The sequence below is a fragment of the Octopus sinensis genome, linkage group LG18, assembly GCF_006345805.1.
Source record: "Octopus sinensis linkage group LG18, ASM634580v1, whole genome shotgun sequence".
Lineage (NCBI taxonomy): Eukaryota > Metazoa > Mollusca > Cephalopoda > Octopoda > Octopodidae > Octopus > Octopus sinensis.
The window spans coordinates 38,930,028-38,946,586 of NC_043014.1; the positions used below are offsets into that span (position 1 = coordinate 38,930,028).

Consider the following 16,559-nt stretch of genomic DNA (forward strand, 5'->3'; position numbering starts at 1 on the left):
TATGAAGGATGCTTGTTTTTTTGTTTGTTTTGTTTTTATCCAAGCTTAAAACCTGTCGTTTATCTAAATCCATTCTTATCCAGGTTTTATTGAAGGATTATGTTCAATTGAGTCTGATATAGCGTTAATTAATCAGGTGCAGCACAAAAAAGAATTATTATTTATTTAGTCAGTTGTTTAGTTTCTGTTACGAAATACCTAATGAAAGGCGGAAAAAGAAAGGATCAAAACATACAGGCCCTATACAAATACACACACACAGAAGTGGGGAAAAGAATAAACAATAATATACGAACGTGAAGTTTTGTTTTTATCAATTAGGAAACAGCAGCGTGTTGCTGTTGTATAACCACAGGTCATCTGTGATCCAACATTTCAATCGTAACTATTCCGTCTTATTAAAAGTTTTAGGACAACACTGTTTAAATGTGTTCGTTTATTTCTTTTCTAAGACAGTAGAGACCGTGATATGCAAGATGTTTGATTAACAGCTTGAGCTGTCCACACAGACTTCCTCGTTGTGAACGGAATGTATGATTAAAGCCCATCAACTGTTTGCAATTAAGTAAAACATAATGAGAAGTAAGTGGAGGCGCGATAGCCCAGTGGTTAGGGGGCAGCGGACTCGCGGTCGAAGGATCACGGTTTCGATTCCCAGACCGGGTGTTGTGTGTGTTTATTGAGCGAAAACACCTAAAGCTCCATGAGGCTCCGGCAGGGGGGTGATGGCGACCCCTGTTGTACTCTTTCGCCCCGACTTTTTCTCACTCTTTCTTCCTGTTTCTTGAGTAACGCTGCGATGGACTGGCGTCCCGTCCGGCTGGGAGGAACACATACGCCACAGAAACCGGGAAACCGGGCCCATGAGCCTGGCTAGGCTTGAAAAGGGCGCATAAGAATGAGAAGTAAATGAAGATAATCAAAGATAAAGAATTCAAAACAACAATAACAAAGATAAAGGAAGAAAAACTGATGATAAGTTCTTGTGTTTTTGTTTCTTTTTGAGGATGTTTCCAGAGGAGACGTGTTATTTCATATTAAGTCGACCCTGACCGAGAAAACTCATCACTCCAGCCGCGATACGCATGTCTTTTGTTTATCAGAGATTACGTTGTTCAATGTGTCCTTCCTTTTTCAAAGACAATAAGTTGTATTTTGGGAGATTCATTGGCTGTTCGAAGAGACTGAGTTACCCACTTAGAGACTTCTTCGTTGGCTCGTATAAGAGGAATGTGTGTGCATGCGCACTTGTGTTATTGCTGAGTAGCCCCAGATCAAATCTGGTAAACGAGACCAACGTAATGTAAACATGTAGGCATTCTTCCAAGTGGCGAGGTTCGACCCACAGGTCGGTTCTGTATGCATCTGTCGAGGTGTGGGACTATACAAGCATTCCCACGTGAAGCGATCGTATGACAGTCTGTGTTTGAGAGTATATGTATATGCGAATTTAAGCAGAAATAAATTCTGGAACACGAAGTCATATGCACAGGATGCATCTGAAGCAAGTATATGTCCACAGTTTGCTTGTTTGAGCTTAAATAAACTCATAGCAGCTTGTACGCTTGTTTTCTGCAAGTGGTCACATGACCTGATCATACATCGATCTAGCCCTCCTGGTCCTCATCCCATCGCGTGACAGATTCTTTGACTGATCACCGATCCGTTTTATCACATATCAATCTGTAATAAGCGTTCACGGATCTTTTCGGTTTGAACGGCAGTTTTTAAAAATAATTTCCACGTAACTAAGCACTTTTAAACTTCGTATACTGGTAGAATGTGTTTATAAAACATCTTTTTCTCTTGGCTTTATTGAGAAGATTCTATAGTTTGTTAGATATTTGTTGTTTTTTCTTCTTCAATTTCTGCAATTTCAACCAATCAATGACGTCCATTGAGGTAAAAAAAACATTCTGTGCCGTATAAATATGTCCCTAGTTTAAGAAACAGATTGGGTTTATTTACATTTCTGAAGAAAAAAAAGATACCCTTCCCCACCCCTAACCCTAACCCTAAAACAGATTGAAATGCAATAGATCGATACTAGGGTCATAACTATGGGTGACAATTTCATATGACACCGCTGGAAAAACTGCCGTTCAAACCGAAAAGATCCGCGTTCACAATTAGCATACCGTGTTATCCTGGACCAGTGATGAACGAATCCGTGATAAACGAAGCTATATGCATTATATAATGTCTAATGATTAAACATAGGAGAAGGATCAATGGTAAAGAAAATGAAAACAAAAATACACACAAACACAAAACAACTTCTCCACCCCCCTCACTCTTTCTCTCCCCTCCCCCTTCCCTCTTCAATTAAAAGTAATGAGAGGTGTGAAATTTGGGTAGCAATTAAAAGTAATAGGATAGATATGTAGACTGAAGGAAACAAACAACAGGAATTTGAATTTTTGAAATTAATTTTAAGTAATTTCTGCTTTGAAATCTAAAACAAGTAATTTTTGAGATGTTTCTGTAAATAAAGACGGGAAAGAGGAAAAATTAAAAAACAAAAAAGAAAGGAAAAAAAAAAGAAAACAATAAATCAAGAATAAATTAAAGTAATTAATTGTACTTAAAAATCAGAACTTGCCTAAAGTTAAATTGAAAATATCCTATCTGTTGTGGCAAAACTGTGCGTGCGTGTGTGTGTGTGTGTGTGTATGTGTGAATGTACGCGTGTGCGTATGAATGTGCGCGTATGTATGTATGTATGTTATGTATGTATGTGTGTGTGTAATATATATTATATTATATATATTATATATATATCTATATATACATATACATATATACATACATATACATATATACATACATATACATATATATATATTATAATATAATATACATATATATACATATACATATACATATATATATACATATATATATATATATATATATATATATATATATATATATATACAGGGGCGGCAGAGAGGACGGACGTTTTTGAAAAATTCACGAAATCATTAATTTTAGCCGCAAACAAATTTTATAAACATCAATGTGTTCGTATAGCATTAGCATTTGTCAAAACCAAGTGTGGAAAAACAACATCCATCATGTGATGTCCATTTTCATTGATGCATTTCTGAAAGCTAGTCTGAGGCGTTCCACATTTTCCGGGGTCCCTACCGTTCGTGGCGCCTCCCACCGGTCTCTTATTCATTAGTGTACCTTGTGTACGAAGTGCATTCACCAAAACATAAGATTGTGTTACAATTGGGAACAGCCTGATATCGGCGAAAGTTAAAGTGGCGCCGAAACTCACGCTGAACTGCTGTGGCAAACTCATTGTACTTCATGTAACTGTCGCAGGCAAACACGCGATTCTCTATCATCCACAGTGCCATGGCTTCGTCTGATAAGAAAAAATGCTAAGACACCGTAGACCGAATGGTACCTGTCGGATATATGTCGCTCCCACTGGAGCTGAGTAATAGCCATTTGAAAAACGTCCGTCGCCTCTGCCCCACCCTGTGTGTGTTTGTGTGTGTGTATGTATGTATGTATGTATGTATGGTATGTATGTATGTATGTATGTATGTATGTATGTACATATATATATATATATATATATATATTTCAACAATTGAGGGTAAAATTAATTAATTAATAATCAATTTCACCAAGTATTCAGTAGGCAAAGGGACCATTTAAGGCAAATTCAAATTATTACATTATATAAAAGGGCTTAGTAAATAAATTACTTTGCCGCATACTGAACTCGTTAGAAATAGCAGCTAAAAAAACTATTTCTAACACTTAAGAAAACCTCTCTCATATAGTGTTGCTCTGAGCAAACACTATATGAGAGAGGTTTTCTTTAAGTGTTAGAAATATTTTTTTTAGCTGCTATTTCTAACGAGTTCAGTATGCGGCAAAGTAATTTATTTTACTAAGCCCTTTATATATGTAATAATTTATATTATATATATTATATATGAATGGGCCCCACTATGCGAACCTGTTCGTTGGCTATGTTGAGGCCCAAATATTCTCTAGTTTCACTGGTCCCACTCCTGAACTATATGGTCGTTATATTGACGACATTATCGGTGCCACCTCACTCTCCCGCGAACATCTAGATTCCTTCCTCTCTTTCGTCCAATCTTTCCATCCAGCCCTCCACTTCACTTCACTTCCACTATCTCCAACACCTCTGTCTCCTTCCTCGACATTTCGGTTAGCATTCTTCACTCCACTCTTACCACCTCCATTCACTACAAACACACAGACTCACACTCATACCTCAACTTCTCTTCCTCCCACCCAGAACACACACCAAGCTTCCATCCCCTATTCCCAATTCCTCCGTCTACGTAGGCTCTGTAGTGACGACCATGACTTTGAGACTCAGTCTCAACGTATGGCTCACCACTTCACCCTACGTGGATACCCCCTCACCACTATCCACACCGCCCTTGCCAGAGCACGGTCCGTGGACCGTGTATCTGCTCTCTCTCTCTGAACGCCCTGTAGTCTCCCGCCTCCCTTTTCCCCTCACTTACCACCCCACGACCCTACGTCTCCAACGCACCATTCTTCGAGCTTTCCGTCATCTCCAGTCCGACCCGTCCACTTCACACCTCTTCCCTAACCGACCCCTCCCCTCTTTCAAACGAGCCCACAACCTTCGAGACCTTTTGGTCCATAGCTCCTTCCCTGACCCTACCTCCCAACCGGCTCGTTCCCCTGCTCCCGCCCACGTTGCCGCACTTGCCCTTACCTCTCCAAACCACCCGCCTCACTAGCACCCACCATCGACCCTATCCCATCATCCACTCCTTCACCTGCACCTCCAGCAATATTATCTATTGCATCTCTTGCTCTCTCTGCAATTCCTTGTACATCGGACAAACGGGACGCCGCTTGGCTGACCGGTTCGCGGAACACCTTCGTGACATCCACCTTGCGAACGACACACCGGTCTCACGCCATTTCCGCTCCACGGTCACTCCTTGCAACACACTATCTGTGTTCGGTTTGTCCTTACACAGAGGCCATCCGGATTCCTGTTTGCGCCGTGAACAGGAATTAATCTTCTCTCTTCGCTCTTATACGCCATTTGGTCTCAACTCTCCCCCCCTCCTCATCTAACCCCCCTCTCCCCCCTCCTCACCTATCCTTTCTCCCCCCCGACCCCTACTTCTTCAGTCCTTCATCCTTTCACCCGACTCCTTCCCTTCCCTCTTTCTTCCCTCCCTCTTCCCCTTCCCTCTGCTCCCTCACTCCCTCTCTCCCCTTCTCTCTCCCCCTCTCCCTCTTCCTCCTTCATCCCCCTCATCCCCTTCCTTCTCCCCATCCTCTCCTCTTCCCCCTTCTCCTCCCCCTCCCTTCTCTCCCCCCTCTTCTCCCTCCCCCTCCCCCCTCTTCTCCTCACTACACCACATGACTTTACACATCACATCACATGATGTGCCATACTAATACACACAACACACCACTAATACATACTAATACATACTAGTACATACTAATACTTACACCAACCCTATACATACACACGTCCAGACCCCGCATACGCACTATACTCTCTCTCACACACACACACACACCTATACATACCAATACGTACTAATACATACTAATACATACTAATACATACACCACCAACCCCATACATACGCACGTCCAGACCAATCCTACGCACTAATACTCTCTTCATACACACACACACACACCCTTATACATACTAATACAATACACCAACCCTATACATACACACATCCAGACCCCTCCCACGCACTTTTAGCTGGTCCCTCAACCCATTTATCAACCCTATTATCTCCCCTTATTTCGCTCTCGCGTCTCATGTTTGATCTTTGACCTCTTGCCGAAATCAGATCGCCATGTTGATTCGTTAGCTACTGCACGCATTTTTTTTCTCTCTCTTCTTTCTGTGTTTTTTCTCTCTCTGGTGTATCTTTCTGTTGAAGAGCGTAGGCTCGAAACGTTAAAGACTTGTTTTATTTATATTTCCTGAGCGCCATACTAATACAATTGTTTCGTTTGTTTTCCACCTGCCTTCGTCTTTTGTTTATTTTCATAAAGCTTCCCGTTATATAATATATATATATATTATATATAATTATATATATATATCTATATATATATATATATAATATATATAGTTAATCCAACATGAAAACACAAAGAGGAAACAACGCGAGGACGTGGAACAAGTATAGTATTATTGGACGCTCAGGAAAGAAAGAGGGTTTAATGTTTCGAGCGGAGCTCTTCGTCAGAAACATATATATATAAAACTGAGATTCAGTTGAATTAGGTACTTAAGTTGAAGCACCAAGTTAGTCCGGTATTATCCCCACTGCTTGAAGTAAAATGAATAAACTCAAAATAATCAACAGGATGTCAGGTAGTTATGCAGTACGACCGTTTCAAGCGGGTCCATTTAATTGACCAATGCAATCATTACATCAATTTAAATGCAGTGTCATCTTCAGCTGCACAAATAAATATAATTTTAACAAGTGGGACACATTAATATAATTTTTCTCAAATATTTTTAACAGAGCAAGATGATGGGAGAAATTCATATTGTCGCTATGGTAGCTAAGAATAGACTACACCTTCAAGAATCCTTGATATCCTGTGCTTATTTTGATTTTATATATAGATATATATATATATATATATATATATATATATCGCCTTTACCTTCGAAACACGGAGTAGACGAAACGTAGGCGGCTGAAGAAGGGGAATTTTCCTTGTGTTGTGTGTCTTGTACCCTGTTTTTTCGTTGTTTTAAAAGAATGTCCGTTTCCATGGTTCTGTTTTTATATTTTCGTTTCTCATTGTGTTCGACGTTTGGGTGTCCTGTAGCTATATATGCATGTGTATATACATATAGATGTAGGTACCCGTACATATGTATGTATATATGCATATGTTTTAATTATTATTTTGTTTGTTATATATATATATATTATATGTATGTATGTATGTATGTATGTATATATATATATATATATATATATATATATATATATATATATATAATATATATATTATAATATATAACAACCGAAAATAACAACCGAAACTAAATTTAGTACATGGGTAAATATTTATTTCGTATATTTTCACTTGTTTATTGCTTTGGTTTTGTGTTGAGTTTGATCTGAGAACATAGACTTTTTGTGGAGAATGGCGATTTGACGTCTATATCTAGCATGTTGACTGTCCACTTTTCGTGTTCAGTCCTTAACTGGTATATATATATATATATATATTCTTGACCCCCAGACAAAAGATAAACTGTTTTTACTTCAAATTTTTATAAATTTTACTGATATTTAATAAGATGAGATTCATCATCGAAACCGGTAATATTTTCTTTATATAATTTTAAAAATCATTTTTATTAAAATTCTTTCTTAAATGTCTTAGACTTACTTCTGTGTTATTTCCACATCTTTTATATATAAAAAATTGATTTGTATAGATCTCTAATCTTTTTTCAACCTATATATATATATGTGTGTGCGCGCGCGTGTGTATGTATGTATGTATGTGTGTATGTATGTATGTATGTATGTATGTATGTATGTATGTATGTATGTTCACATATATATATATTCTTTTATACGTTTCAGCGCTTAGGCTGCGGCCGTGTTACGTATGAATATATTATATGTATTTATATATTAAATGCTTGTTATTATGTGAAGTTATACACAAAAACAATTTAACATTACATATAAGAATTGTTCAGTACTTTTTAGTAGAGTACACATTTATTAAATTTTAGGTTGACTGACGGCTTGGAAACCGAAAATTCGAAGTCACTGTTAATATTTTCGACAGACAGACAGACGGACGGACCGACAGATAGATAGGCATACTGGCTTACTTACACAAGTGTCTCCCCACCGACTTTGTTTCCTCAGAACTTTCAGAAAAAATGGATATTTTTTAATGAGATTTTCTACAATTACCTTTCAGATGATGTAGATTCCAATTATATCGGAATTCAATGCAAAAATAAATTGGTATGGATTCACACGTACATATCTTCTTTTCTACCCACAAGGGGCTAAACACAGAAGGGACAAACAAGGACAGACAAACGGATTAAGTCGATTATATCGACCCCAGTGCGTAACTGGTACTTATTTAATCGACCCCGAAAGGATGAAAGGCAAAAATCGACCTCGGCGGAATTTGAACTCAGAACTTGGCGGCAGACGAAATACCGCTAAGCATTTCGTCCGGCGTGCTAACGTTTCTGCCAGCTCGCCGCCTTCACACGTACATACCGACGTACGCTCTCCCTTTTGTGGACGTCCGGCAACCCCAAAACAAATGAGGCGCCGTCCAGTATAGCATGATTTTGGACGGGCTGGTGCGCCGACTGACATGTTTCCGCTTAGCCATCCAGCAGAGGCGTAGCCAAGTTCTAAAGTTGGTTGTAGTGAACACATGAAAAAATAGGTGTGGTGACGCATACCAAACAATTTTGAATTCATTTGTCTTATGTTACGCAAAATATTTCATCAGTAATAATATACGTTATTGTGTTCTACATTCATTAATTTCAATGTTTCATGTTTTAGTAAAAATGCCGTTATGTATGTAACTTATAACTTCTGATGTAGGTAACCATAGTTATAAAAATGTTGGAAAAGGCACCAATTTTGAAAAATGTGTTCGAGGTGAGGATGGTCGCTCCCTTTGCTTCCTTATTAGATATACCTATTTCTTTATTACCCACAAGGGGCTAAACATAGAGGGGACAAACAAGGACAGACATAGGTATTAAGTCGATTACATCGACCTAGTGCGAACTGGTACTAATTTATCGACCCCGAAAGGATGAAAGGCAAAGTCGACCTCGGCGGAATTTGAACTCAGAACGTAGCGGCAGACGAAATACCTATTTCTTTATTTCCCACAAGGGGCTAAACACAGAGGGGACAAACAAGGACAGACATAGGTATTAAGTCGATTACATCGACCCTAGTGCGTAACTGGTACTTAATTTATCGACCCCCAAAGGATGAAAGGCAAAGTCGACCTCGGCGGAATTTGAACTCAGAACGTATCGGCAGACGAAATACCTTTTTCTTTATTTCCCACAAGGGGCTAAACACAGAGGGGACAAACAAGGACAGACATGGGTATTAAGTCGATTACATCGACCCCAGTGCGTAACTGATACTTTATTTATCGAACCCGAAAGGATGAAAGGCAAAGTCGACCTCGGCGGAATTCGAACTCACAACGTAACGGCAGACGAAATACGGCTACGCATTTCGCCCGGCGTGCTAACGATTCTGCCAGCTCGCCGCCCTTATTAGATATACCACTGCCTCCCAGCCCCTCACAGCAAAGAATAAATAAGTCGATTTGCTCGACTAAAGGCGGTGCTCCAGCATGGCCGCAGTCAAATGACTGAAACAAGTAAAAGAGTAAATATTAACAGGAGGGTTGTTTTGTTTTTGTTTTTGTTTATTTCCTCTGTTTTGTTTTTTTTCCATTTGGAAGGTTTGTGTAAGTGAATGTACAATAAGTGGAGGCGCAATGGCTCAGTTGTTAGGGCAGCGGATTTGCGGTCGTAGGATCGCGGTTTCGATTCCCAGACCGGGCGTTGTGAGTGTTTATTGAGCGAAAACACCTAAAGCTCTACGAGGCTCCGGCAGGGGATGGTGGTGATCCCTGCTGTACTCTTTCACCACAACTTTCTCTCACTCTTACTTCCTGTTTCTGTTGTACCTGTATTTCAAAGGGCCGGCCTTGTCACTCTCTGTGTCACGCTGAATATCCCCGAGAACTACGTTAAGGGTACACGTGTCTGTGGAGTGCTCAGCCACTTACACGTTAATTTCACGAGCAGGCTGTTCCGTTGATTCGGATCAACCGGAACCCTCGTCGTCGTAACCGACGGAGTGCTTCCACCACAATGATAAATAAAACAAGTCAGATACAACAGGCAAACGTTAAGCATGTAATCAAGCTGAAACTAATGCCAGGAAGGAAGGCTAAAAAGTGGAAACGATGTTACAACATTTAGTAACTAATTAGTAATTAAATAAATTAAATATCTTCACTGATATAGAAATTCGACATTAATAGAAGAAATTGCTGGAAGCCAAGTACACAAATGTGTATTCGCGTACTTCGTCGTTACTTAAACATATACACACGTGTATGTAAATCTCTCTATATATAAGCTTTTATCCCTTCTTGCCTTCCTATTTCTCTCTCTCTCTCCCTCTCTGTCTCTGCTTGCTGATCAATTGTTTTTGTCCCATTTTGTCTCATTCCTGTTTTTATTCGTTACTGTTTCCAATTTTATCTTCGTCTCTTGTTTTCCTATTCGTCTCTGTTGTCACATTCTTTCCTTCTACCAAGCAAATCTAATGCCCATAGCTTAGCTTTTCCTTGGGGCTGGCCGTTTTGGAGCAAATCTCAGAATTAAACAGCCGAAATTTGCCATGATGAATCGGTTTCTGACTGAAGAATGAAGGCTCTGAATGACTGTCTGTGTTCCGTGTTCGTCAATTCGTGAATTTCACGTTCTTTATATATAAAGTTTTATTCTATATATCTATCTATCTATCTATCTATCTATCTATCTATCTATCTATCTATCTATCTATCTATCTATCTATCTATCTATCTATCTATCTATCTATCTATCTCCCTGTGAGTAGGTGGAATTTTAAGAGTTTAATTTAGAAGTGAAGTTACCAGGAAATACTGAAATAAGAAAATATAAACATAATATTCGCTTAACAATTAAGTTATTCTCTAGAGAAAAATTTTGTGGATTTAAGAGCTGTACAGGTACGAGCATGTTCATACACGCACACACACACACACATAGAGGCAATGTTTCGGTATTAGTATATGACGTCAGTCTCGTGGGTGGGTGGGTGTTTATGTTTGACAGTTCAGACACTTAACACTTACTCATGATGTCACATACTTTTACCGAAAGATATATATATACTCTTTTACTTGTTTCAGCCATTTGACTGTGGCCATGCTGGAGCTCCGCCTTTAGTCGAGCAAATCGACCCCAAGACTTCTTCTTTGTAAGCCTAGTGCTTATTCTATCGGTGTCTTTTGCCGAACCGCTAAGTTACGGACATGTAAAAACACCAGCATCGGTTGTAAAGCGATGCTGGAGGGACAAACACAGGCACACAAATGTATACACACACACACCACACACATATATATGTATATATACATACATATATAAGACGGGCTTCTTTCAGTTTCCGTCTACCAAATACACTCACAAGGCTTTGGTCGGCCCAAAGCTATAGTAGAAGACACTTGCCCAAGGTGCCACGCAGTGGGACTGAACCCGGAACCATGTGGTTCGTAAGCAAGCTACTTACCACAAAGCCACTCCGACATATATATATATATGCGCCCTTTTCAAGCCTAGCTAGACTCATGGGCCCGGTTTCCCGGTTTCTGTGACATATGTGTCCCCCCCACCACCAACTGGACGGGACGCTAGTCCATCGCAGCGTTACTCAAGAAACCGGAAGAAAATGTGAAAGAGAGTTGGGGCGAAAGAGTACAACAGGAGTCACCACCATCCCCTTTGCCGGAGCCTCGTGGAGCTTTAAGTGTTTTTTGCCCAATAAACACACACAGCGCCCGGTCTGGGAATCGAAACCGCGATCCTCCGACCGCGAGTCCGCTGCCCTAACCACTGGGCCATTGCGCCTCCACACACACACACACACAAAGATATAGAAATGGGTATTAGGTACTAGGGCAAGCCAATGTCAAAGAGGTTGAGATCGGTAAGCTATGACTTTCCGGCAGTTGCAAAGTAGGAAATAAGAAAACGTCGCCCTATTTACTCCTTCCCCACATTTCTATCACTGACACACGCATATATCTACAAAAATACACGCACGCAACGAAACAGCTGTTACGTAATCGCATTCATTGCCTTACAACTGTTTCTGCTTTATTTGAACAGCACATCCAGAGATGAATGCCACAGTGAGATATCTACTTTCATCAGAACCTTAACATGAAATGTTCCTTCATTGAGGAAATCATTTAAATATATATCACTAAATTTCCTCACACATACATGTATATCTGAGTTATATTACATATCTATGTACATACATACAAACACACATAACAAATATGTATGTGTAAATATATATACACATATATATTGCATAGGCGTAGGAGTGGCTGTGTGGTAAGTAGCTTGCTTACGAACCACATGGTTCCGGGTTCAGTCCCACTGCGTGGCACCTTGGGCAAGTGTCGACCAAAGCCTTGTGAGTTGATTTGGTAGACGGAAACTGAAAGAAGCCCGTCGTATATGTGTATATATATATGTGTGTGTGTGTGTGTTTGCCCCCCCCCAACATCGCTTGACAACCGATGCTGGTGTGTTTACGTCCCCGTCACTTAGCGGTTCGGCAAAAGAGAATCGATAGAATAAGTACTAGGCTTACTAGGTCGATTTGCAAATCCATTCATTATTACACGTGACACCTAAGTTGTTAGTACCTGCCACTTTCATATCCTATTATCTTTATAAACTTATACACATGCATATAAAAATAGGCGGTGCTCCAGCATGGCCACAGTCAAATGACTGAAACAAGTAAAAGAGAGTGAGAGTATACGCGCATTTGGTATTGTTGTTCGACTTCGGTGAGACATTTGCTGCTGTTGGGAATTCTATGCATTCAGAGTCGATTTTATTGATAATATTGGATTGACTGGGTTTTCAAGTTTCGATATTAACACTTTATTCAACCATGCGTGTGTATGTGTGTATACGCACCAGCCACACACACACACACACACGCTAATACACAAATGCATATGTATGCATGCATGTATGTATGTATGTATGTATGTATGTACATTATACTTATACGTCTGTGTTTCCCTCCCCCTCCCCCCTCTCTCTCTGTATATATATATATATATATATAATACACACATGTATATATAGTCCTACCTATGCCGGCATAGAAGACGGACATTAAACGATGATATATATATATATATACATATATATATATACAGAATATATTACATATACTATATATATACATATACATATATACATATACATATATTTATATATATATATATATAGCTATATATATATATATATATATAATATATACTATATACTATATATATACACCAACATATATATATATATATATTATATATATATATATACATATATCTATACACACATATATATATATACATATACATATATATATAATATAACATATAATACATATGTATATATATATATATATATACACACACACACATATATATATATACACATTTATATATATATATATATATATATATATACACACATTTATTTAGGGGTGTGGTATGTGTATAGATAGAAGATAGATAGAAGATAGATAGATAGATAGATAGATAGATAGATAGATAGATAGATAGATAGATAGATAGATAGATAGATAGATAGATAGATAGATAGATAGATAGATATTGCTAAATAGACAGAGATAACTAATTATTCTCCAAAGAAAGACGTAAGTAAATAATTACCTTATAATTAAATAAATGCACCGATAATTAATTTAGAGATAAATGTTTTCTCAAGTCAAATCGTGCAAAAAAAGAAACAGCCTACACTTTGTACACAAATATCCGAATATATTCTATTGTGCTTTGGCACAAAGCCATTCATTTTAAAACTAAAAGTACAACCAATAAAAATAATAACAAACAAGAAAAGTGTTTTCTAAGTTGTCAAGCAAATCCATTCATTATTACACGTGACACCTAAGTTGTTAGTACCTGCCACTTTCATATCCTATTATCTTTATAAACATATACACATGCATATAAATATATATGGGATAATCAACTGTTCTTACCTGTGGAAAATGACGCTGTAAATCCAAATTAAAACGTTTCTGGTATATATATATATGCATATATATATGTATATAATTATATGTTTTTATTCACAAATTTTTAATTTCTTTCGAAAAATTTTACGATTTAAAATTTTAAGATCTTATTTGATACTGCGTATTTCCGGATTTTTTTGTTCTTTTCGATAATTTGTTTTTATTGTTACCGTTTTGATGATAATTAAACATAATACACATTAAAAGTTGTCAAAATTTAGTCTCCTCGATGTAGTAGTCATCAGCAGAAGTTCAAGCTATCCCTTCAAGTATATAATGTGCCTTTAAAACCACCTGTGGATAAATGTTACCTTAGTAGGTGACTATTTCAAATATTTTAGATATGTCCTTATACTGCTCGGTCAATATCCTTTCTCTTTACTATATCGTAATGTTCATATTTCCTGCTCCTACTATAGTGTAACGTTCATTAATGAAATAAATAAAATAACATATTTTCCCGGTCGTTTCTCGTCACAGAAACAGAGAGAGGGAAAATTATAAGGAAACAAAATTCGATCAAACATCCTATAATATCGTCGTTCTTTACAACACAACTAGCGAGCTAGCTTACAAAACTAAACTAAACTAACCTGTCTGTATACTACCGCCACTTTAACTTCTCATGCTATCACCTGACCTAATAACTTCAGTTTATTTCTTTTTATCTTTACAGGTGAGAGACATATTTACGCTATGTCGCTCGGGATAACATTTTTTTTTATATATATATAAATTTTCGACATGTTTCTTTCTATATTTGCTAGTAGTAGTGGCTACTTGATCCATTGTGCTACACACACACGCATAACAGTTAAGTAGACAAGCAGGTTTTTAGTGTATGTTTGTTAAAAAAGAAAATAAGGAAAAAAAATGAAAAACAAAACAAATAAAACTCCGATTGGTAAGTGAAGAAGATAAAATAACACATCTAGAGCTGGTAGCAGCACAGTATCTATGTATACATCATACATCTGTACGCTCACTCAGACTTGCATGCGCTTAAAAATACTAAATCATACATGCGCATCTATCTATCTATCTATCTATCTATCTATCTATCTATCTATCTATCTTTCTATCTATCTATCTATCTATCTATCTATCTATCTATCTATCTATCTATCTATCTATCTATCTTTCTATCTATCTATCTATCTATCTATCTATCTATATATATATATATATATATATATAGATAGATAGATAGATAGATAGATAGATAGATAGATAGATAACCTTCTTTATTAGCCACACAGGGCCGGACACAGGGGGGGACAAAATACAATCTAGAGCTTTTCTTTTATATATATATATATATATATATATGTATGTATGTACGTATGTATTCAGAGAGAGAGACAGACAGACAGCTGTATATAATAACGTGTGTGCTCATGTGTATATCAAAGCACATCGGACGAAACATTGGCAAGTGTCTTCTATAGTCCCGGGCCGATCGAAGCTTTTTTACAGCAATTTTGTAGACGGATACTGAAAGAAGTTCGTCGTGTATACGCGCGCGTGTGTGTGTGTGTATATATATATATATATATATATATATAGTTAATCCAAACAAGAAAACACAGAAAAAAAAGAGAAAAAAACACAGCCACGCAGGACGTGGAACAATTAAAGTATTATTGACGCTCAGGAAAGAAGGGAAGGAGGGTTTAACGTTTCGAGCGGAGCTCTTCGTCGGAAACAAGGAGAAGGAAAGATCCCAAGAAGGGAAGACAGAGGAAAAAATATTTGAGCTGGTGGTGCTCAAGAGATCACATATACATATATATATATATATATATATATAGAGAGAGAGAGAGAGAGAGAGAGGAGTAGGAGTGGCTGTGTGGTAAGTAGCTTGCTTACGAACCACATGGTACTGAGTTCAGTCCCACTGCGTGACATCTTCTACTATAGCCTCGGGCCGACCAGACGGAAACTGAAAGAAGCCCGCCGTATATATATGTATGTGTGTGTGCATATGTTTGTGTGTCTGTGTTTGTCCCCCAACATCGCTTAACAACCGATGCTGGTGTATTTACGACCCCGTAACTTAGCGGTTCGGCAAAAAGAGACCGATAGAATAAGTACTAGGCTTACAAAGAATAAGTCCTGGGGTTGATTTATTCGACTAAAGGCAGTGCTCCAGTATGGCCACAGTCAAATGACTGAAACAAGTAAAAGAGTATATATATATATATTGTTGTATTTAGGAAGGGCCAATTTAGCCAATAAAAACATACGCACTATATATTTGGTGTTACTTTGCTTCACCGTTTATTCATTCTTTACATTAATCTTAATCTTATTTCCCCCAGAGTTATTTTGTCACACTCTTGTGACCTCGTTAGTAGTCCTTTGCTTTCTTCTTTCTTTTTGTGTGTCTCTCCTTACTAACTGTCAGCCATTTTGTAATTTGTATTCCTATTGTATGTGTCTTCATTTGCGCATGCGTATACCTCTATATGTGTCTATGTTAGTGTGTGTGTGTGACGAGGTCAGAGGAGTGTGACGAAAGAACTCTGGCCGAAATAAGATTAAGATTAATGTAAAAAATGAATAATGCTGAAGCAAAGTAACACCAAATATATAGTGCGTGTG

The 16,559-nt window shown here is 37.9% G+C and overlaps 1 protein-coding gene across 1 annotated transcript in view; it reads right to left on the reverse strand.

The window, feature by feature from the left end:
* LOC115221503 (protein phosphatase 1 regulatory subunit 12A) overlaps positions 1–14,583 on the reverse strand; it is a 414,153-nt gene extending 399,570 nt beyond the window's left edge. The window contains exon 1 of the mRNA XM_036510896.1: positions 13,920–14,583. The gene's annotated coding sequence lies outside the window, so the exon portion shown is untranslated. The remainder of the gene's footprint in view (positions 1–13,919) is intronic.
* Positions 14,584–16,559: the final 1,976 nt, after the last annotated feature.